Raw genomic sequence first — 8,059 nt, 5'->3', positions numbered from 1 at the left:
CAATGTCCATATTAGCAATGAGGTTTCATAATATGTTCTGTTTTCCTAAATACTATTGTAACGTTGATGCACTGCATTTGTGATGCCCATCATCATTTATTAATATTAATTTTAATAACTTTTTTGAAAAAGATGGATAAATATTTTTTGTATTAAATCAGTGAAAAAGTTTAAGACATTAGCTATTAAATACTATTAAATAATATAAATACTAAGAATAAGCAAAAATAGTGCTTTTTCTGCCAAAACTGAAGTTTCACCAATTTGTCTTAACATGTAGAATAATGGTATAATAATGAAAAAAGGAAGGACCTATCCTAGGAATTTAGTAGTACTCTCTGCCATCAGTCATGAATGATATGGAATACTACATGTGCAGGAAATGAATCACTTGACAACATTTGCCTGCAGAAGTGCCCTGCAAACTGAAATAACTTCAGATCAGAGAGGCAAATGTCAATATCTTGGCTTCTAAACAGAAGGGGATAAGCATCAAAGGGCCATAAAGATATCAATTAAAAATAAGCTGTGTAGGGAGTTTACCAAAGTTTTCTCAGTAGACTCTTATACTAAAACTATACAAATAATAATCAAACATGATTTACCTGCAACAAAACTTGTGAGCAAAAGGGAATCATTCCTCTTCTTGGATACTCCCCTTGAAATTGGGCAGCTGAACATCCAGAAAAGCTGACTGATTCATCGTCAGCCCTGGAATTTCCCTGGGCCATGATCAAGCTTTGGGCCTAATCTGAACCAGCTCATCAGTGTAACTCTAGGGAGCACTGCAGTGCTGGAAATCTCCCAAAATGAGACTTCAAGTTGAGACTCTGGTAGTTCAGAGTTATTTAACATTACATGGAACTTTAAACAAGAGTACAAGTCATAAAAATGACAAAATATAGTCCTAAACTGAGTAATAACATTTTGCTACTTTGCATTTCACTGTTCTCTCGAAACAATGTGTTGTAAATTACAACAGTGTGATTTGGGTTTTTCTTTTCCCCGCTTTTAACAGCTCTATACTTGCATTGACAGTAAAGAAAAATGGAAGGTTGAAAATACTTAAGAACAGTTTTCAAAGTTACCTAAGAGCTCTGAGAGGTTAGTTCTTCTTAATTTTATATTCAGAGGTCTTCTCTAAGTTGGCTTTAATAAATGCTAGTTTAATCTATAAATATGCAGTAGTTAAGAACACAACACAATTGAAGTTCAAGGAAAACAAGTCATGCACTGCATGTTTTTAATTTCTAATATTTAGTATAAACAATGCTATACCCCGATAATTAGGTGCAGTTATCCACAAATTCTACAAAAAACTTAAGGCAAAAATTAGTAAATACCATTGCCTATATTTTCTGATACAATGCAAAATCTAATTTTGGGACTTGATTTATCTGATTTTTATATCTAAATTTGGATGTCTACGAATACTTGCTCTTCTGTAGGGGCTGTGTTTCATTTTCTTTTTGATACACTCTACTTTTTTTCTTAATTTGGCAACAAAAGAGACTAAAAATACTTGTAGCACACAACATCTTTCATGTTCCCTTAGGAAAGATGGCATCCAGACTGACGTAATGACTCTATGGCTGTCTTTTTTGTAAAAACAAACAAACAAAAAATTTCTATTCTAACATCTCTGCTATTTCATTTAAATGGTGCAAAACTAAGGAAAACATCAAATCCTGTTACTTAGCTGTTTTTTAAACTTGAAATGGATAATTAACTGTGTGTGCAACAACGTGCACAAACAACAGTGAGGTTTCACTGTAGAGGCTTGAGAGTTTTAATAGTTGGCAAAGATCTTGGAACAAGGTGTCTATTCTGGCCCTGTGCTACTCCCTGCTGCCAGGAAGAGCCTATCTGGGAAGATTTACTAATACTTATGGCAGTGTCTTGGTGAGTCACAGTACTGCCCATTGCTTGCAAGGTCAGAAATATTGTTATATTTGGTCTGAACCTGCCAACATGGGCAGAGCCCTCCAATGCAGCCCTGCGCTTCTTGTGGTAAGGAAACACTGCCTCGAGGAGAAATGTTCTTCTGCTTCTTGGTATGTTTTTGTTCCATCCACAAATGGAAATAGATTTGTGCTATAAAATCTAGAGACTTCCTTGCAGCCAGTTGTGAGAGCAAAGATGTCAGCCAGGCTCGATGTCTGCTTGGAAAGAGAAACACAACTTATTAACACAGACCAGTATCACCAAGGTAAAAACAAGTTTATGGAATCCGGATAAATCTGTTCAATCCTAACCAGATTTTCAGCTCAGGCTAGGGGGATATAAACTGTCAAATGTAAAGGATCAGGCCTGTCACTCGTTCCATCAAAAACAAAAATAATATTTCTTTTCACAATCTTTAGTTTCAAGCTGTTCCTCATACTGTCAGTAAAAACCAGAGAACAGTAGTCTTATTGAGATGCATTTGAGTTGTAACTTATTCAGTAATCAATGTGTTTGAGTTCTTTTCCATTTAAGAAAAAAATCTAATGTGCTTCTGAAAATTTGTGTTTCTTGAAAGGATGAAAATATGTGATTAAAAATTGATAGGTGTAGCACCAAGATTAAACTGAGAGTCCAAAATGTAATGACTTTAAGCAAGTTTTTTGACCTTCCAGTCATCACAGAATTAGAGGTAGCTATAAACATGGTGTCAGTTTATACAACAGCAGTACTTTGACTTCAGAAATTATTAATGGCCAGGAGGTAATGAAAACATGCAGGGTACAAGGAGTTACTTGCAATCACAGTTGAAGTCTAGCAATTCCACAGCCTTCTGGTGAAATGTATGGATAGGAATATAAAATTATAATTAGGCTGTTATCACTTTCCCAGTGGGCCATGAATACTAGCTGTGATAGGTGCCATACCTACCATTAGCTGTAGTATATTTTACTTGCACATTAGTCTCAGTTCTCTGATCACTGTAATATCTCAATGCTTCTCAGTAAATCAGAAATCATCTCATAGATCTAATTCTGTATTCTAGTTGGTGGAAGTGATTATGTTATTTTTATAGCTTGCCGTCCATTTTACATGTCTAAGGAAAAAAATACAACTTCTTTAGGGAAATCCTATTGAAATAATGTATGATTTTCTTATGAATAGTTTTTCTTAGGAGGTTTGAAGTATTTTGTTTTTATTCTTTTTTTCAGTATAGAAAAGACGAGACCAACAAAGAAAAGGGGAGTGAAATGGCTCAGGAAAAAACTTAATGGTAAATGGTATTAATGTTCAATTTGGAAAATAAGCAGTAAAAATACAATAGTAGTTTTTCAGTTGTAAAGCAAGAAGGCTATTTCCTTCTACATGACTCTTTGAGTCCTCACAGTCTTTGACAGGCAAGCAATAAAAAATGTCCATGAGTAGGAATGCATTGCCCACCAGTAAGTGCCAAGGTTCCTGGCCCATCTGTATCTTCCAGTGGGAGCAGTGAACCTAAGGCAGCTCATACAGAGAATGCCAGCAGAAAATTATCAGAAAATGCTGAACACCTGAATATTACATTCAACACAACCAGTGATTAAGCTAACACCTGTCTAACGATTGCTATAACACATATTTAATGATATAAATAAATGCCATCTAAATGGTCTGTTAAAACATATCCACTAAGACACATGCACGCTGTAAGATGTTGCCATAAACTGGATGTCTGCAGAAGAAGGGTCTAGGCTTTAGATGTAGTACCTAGCATTTGGGATCCTTTCTATTTGAAGGACTCATTTTAGGCTTTGAAGTTTAACAAATCTCTTCCCAAAATTAGATTATACTTTTATAATTAGCATTCTAGCAAGGAGAAAATGCAACAAAAATAATTCATTTTCAGTATTTTACCATGAGAGATGACTTTTCCTCATTGAATTTTTATCTAAGCTAAGAAGCTTTATTTTTTAACTGGCTCAGTTCTCTGGTTTTACTTTGCAGATAAAGGAGTTTGGTTTTCACAGGGAGGAAAAGCATTATTAATTTTATTTTAGAGGTAATTTTTAAATATGGACTATATATTAATATAGTCTATTCATTCTAAGTGACACATAAAGCAGACTTATCTTGACTTAGCTTTTAAATGGTATAACACTGTGTGCATGCTTTCTTCAATGACATATTATTAGTAGCATACTGTACCACTCTCTATACATTATCTGATGTATTTGCATGCTTTTCTTTTTTCCTTTTATTTATTTTATTATTATTATTATCTTTTTGCCATTGTGTTATGCTAAATAGTTTGATTTGGCATTTTCTTCTCAGTTCTTTAATGTTTTACTTCTCACTTGTAAAAGTGTGTATGGTCAGACTGTAGGCCATCTGTAATTCATTTGTCATATGCCAGTGGTCCTGAAAGTATGTGAACTTTGAAACTAGTAAAAACTTGGGTTAGAATTCTCATTCTGAAGCAAAGCAACTACTAAGATTTTAAGCAGTTAGGACTTAAATATAGTTAAATTAATAGTTAAATTAAAGGCATATCAGAGTTGTCTTAAATGAAAATATGCAGAAGTACAAAGGTTTTACAGATTTTTGTAATACATAAAACATTTTTTCCATCTGGAACTAAGATTCGTAATAGTATAGTAATAAAAACTGTAGATCTTCTAGTCAATTCATTGAATGTTATGAAGTATAACAAAAAGACAGGCTTTCATCATCCTATTTACTGCTCTAATTAAAATTAAACTGCATAAGGATTCCATAGAAATGCCAAAAATAAACTCAAATCTGCTAGGGAAATTAAGAACAACCATTGTGTGTTCCTCCTACCACAGAAATGATGTATGATATATGATCACGAGTCAACAGACTAATAAACATCACGTGCTTCCTTGTTAAACCTGGAGTTATATTAAAATATGTAATATATCTTCAGATATGTAGAGCATGTTTAATTGCACTCACTCATACCTTTTAATAAGAGAAAACTCCTTAGCCATCCATTTTTATTGGTTATCAAAGTGGTAGAACTACTGAATTAATGGAGGTTAATAAAAAATCCCTAATGCCTTAGTCAAACTTTCCCAGTCCTGAAGATGAAGAATTAATTTAAGTTGTGTTTGCTAAAGATACAGATAAACTTCATAAAGGGCACATTTTCATATTCCTACCTATGAATAAATTATTGTAAAGAGAACAAATGATTTAGACTGTTATCTCTGCTGGGCATTTGGGATCATGTGGGGCATAATGAGCTCTTTCTCATGCAGACCATACACTGAGGCATCACAGTGAGAAGACGCTGCAAGAATTTAGGACTCTATTTCTTACATACCGGAAATGTGATGCTCTTATTCTAAGTGTTCTTATATCCACATGAAAGATTCACTAAAAGGCAGTACAATGTATTTGGAACCACCATTAGATTTGTTTAGGCTGTAGTTTTAATTTCCTATTAGTACCTTCTTATCAACCAGCTTTGAATGCTACCTTGCCAGGTAGGTTTTAATTGATGGTACCTTAGTGTGTTTGGTTAAAATAATTCTATATGAGAGCAGTTAAAATGTGGTATGTGTGAAATGTACTTCACGTTTGTAGTTTAAACTGACAACTTGGTGTTTTATGATATAGCATCATGCTTCTGTAATGACATTATACAAAAAGCTTCTGTACTAGGTCAGAGAAAAGACACACAAAACCTAAACTTTCCTCTTTACCAGTGCCTAGGCTCAGGTAATTCAGTGCAAAAGGAAGAAGGCATGTAATAAGCAACCTTTTCCCTTGTGCAGTCCTTTTGTTTCTTTGCATTCTCTTCACTCTTACCTGCTGTGGGCTAGCCAAGAGCAGTTCAGGGACATCCCTGGGCAGAAGTTACACCAGCCCTTCCAGGAACCACCAGTGCACTGATCTGCATGTGTCTTTGTGAAGGCAAAAAAGCAGACTAGGGTTGTTGTCCCTCTCAATGCCACCTCATCACTGTGCCTGTAAGATTCTGGGGCAAATTGATGGCCCCCTAGTCCTGATGGTGCCCCAGCCACCAGCACAAGGAGAACAAGAGTGCTGGATTGCACTGTAGGTCCTTGCATTTACTTCTGTGAATGGACTCAGACTTAGTATAAGAGAAAGCAAGTATTGCTATTGGTATTTACTAAGGGATAATGTGCTTTACAAGGGAGCAGTGAGTCTATTTACTTAGTTCTGTCAGAGCCAGTGGATAAAGAATGTATTCTGTAAATCCCAAAGGAGAAAAATTGCTTCATCTGTAGGGTATATGCCCAGAAAGTTTTGTACTGGCATGAAAAGAGTTAATAAGTACATGGAAAACTGATTTAGCATAGCAACAATTTTGCTAATATTTTAGTTCACGTTTTTGAAAATGTGCTGGCATCCAAACTCTGTTTTTTGCTTTCTGCTTTTCCCTTTCCTATATTCCCAAGCTCTCAAATGCTTCCACTCTCTCAGAGCTGATCAGAAGTCAAATAAAAGACAGTTTTTCACAGCGTATTTCCACACTGTTGACCAGGATGGGAGGTATACTTTTCTGCCTGTAGCTACCAGTGTTTAAGATAATTATGGATGCCAAAAAACTTGTGTGCAGAGGTTTGGGAAAGCACCGAGAAATGATGTTAAGACAGATGTCACCACAAAACAACTTATTTTAAGTTCTGAATGGAGAATATCCATGTAGGATGCTGGAGGATCTAATAGAGAGAGGACGTGGTTGGGCTTGGCTATCTGCATGTTTGACCATACCACATCACATGGTCTTTGATCAGAAGTACTCCTGGAAGAAGGAGGTTTTGCTAGTTACGTTCCTGACAGTTCAGCTTCCCTCTAGGGTAACAGAATAAAGTAACCCGGTAGCGAGAGTAACTATGGAATATAGTTTAATACAGAGCAAAATGCTACACAATTACATAGCTGTGAAATGTTTTCGTTGGTTATATAATGATACATATCCTGCTCGTAGCTATTAGTTATTGAGCTTGGTCTAAGTATATAATGATGCTCCAATTAAGTCTCATTATTTCTTGAACACAGAGGTGAGATTAGTATTTAAATGAAAAATATTTGGGTTTGATTCATTATTATTTACTGTTCTATGAAGCACTTAAAACTACTCACTTGTTTTTCCTCATTTTGCTTGTAATTTTCTGAAGCAAATTTTCTCTTATTCTGTTACTCCTGCCCTTTAGACACAGACATTAACCTCAAATGCGGAGCCTTGTCAAAAGCACTTTCCAAAGTGGGAACAACTTTATCATTTCATTAGAAAATGTGGAATTATGTTCTGAAGCATTTCTTCATTTAATCTTCGACATTATCATCACCTTTCGTCCTCAGGTGTCCATTTGATTTCTGGCTGGAATCTTCAGCACTGTGATTCTGACATAAAATGAACTTTCCATCGCCTGGCTTAGTGTTGAGTTCAGGCAGCACTGACTCTGCTCATTCAAATTTTGTATAATACCTAATTTACTGCTGCCTTTCAGAAAAGGTGGTAAAAAGAAAACAAAAAGCACCTCCAAGCAAAGGTATTATACATTACATGGCAATTATCATCTTGCCATTTGAAGACTCATTACCACCTCCACTTTGCTGAAAGATAGGAAAAATGACTTTTGTTGTTGCTGCTGTTCTAATTTGCTCCCCTGCAACAAGCATTATATTTTGAAAAAATTTTAGGCTCTGTAGCAAAAGCTGACTAATGTTTCCTAGTCAAAACAGAGAGATGTACCTGTTCCATGTTTGGACTTAAATATACAACTTAACATGATATATTACTTTAAACATGACAAGGAAATTGAAATACAGAAAGCTTGAAGTACGTGAAAGCTGAAGACTGAGATATTTGAGAATAAAGCCATAATGTATTGGCTTAACATGTAGCTAAGTTATCCCCAAAACTGCGTACGCTTGAATAATACATGGAATACATATCAGACATATCTTTTCAAATCTCTATGATACTGTAAATAGAACTTTACCCTACAGATTTTATTTCCCTTGTCAAGGAACTGGTGATCACATGTTTAATTATATAAAATGTTATATCACATTGCATAATCATCTCCACTGTAAAATAATTATACACCACAAAATGCATTTCAAAGTCTTTTTTTTT

At 35.0% G+C, this 8,059-nt stretch overlaps 1 long non-coding RNA gene across 5 annotated transcripts in view; it reads left to right on the top strand.

Moving 5' to 3' along the window:
* Positions 1-8,059, top strand: part of LOC104910516 — a 67,573-nt gene that overhangs the window by 41,757 nt on the left and 17,757 nt on the right. The window lies entirely within an intron of this gene.

Source organism: Meleagris gallopavo, chromosome 4 (genome assembly GCF_000146605.3).
Source record: "Meleagris gallopavo isolate NT-WF06-2002-E0010 breed Aviagen turkey brand Nicholas breeding stock chromosome 4, Turkey_5.1, whole genome shotgun sequence".
NCBI classification, from domain to species: Eukaryota; Metazoa; Chordata; class Aves; order Galliformes; family Phasianidae; genus Meleagris; species Meleagris gallopavo.
The sequence above is the reverse complement of the archived record's forward strand: the minus strand, read 5'-3'. Positions and strand labels throughout refer to the sequence as shown.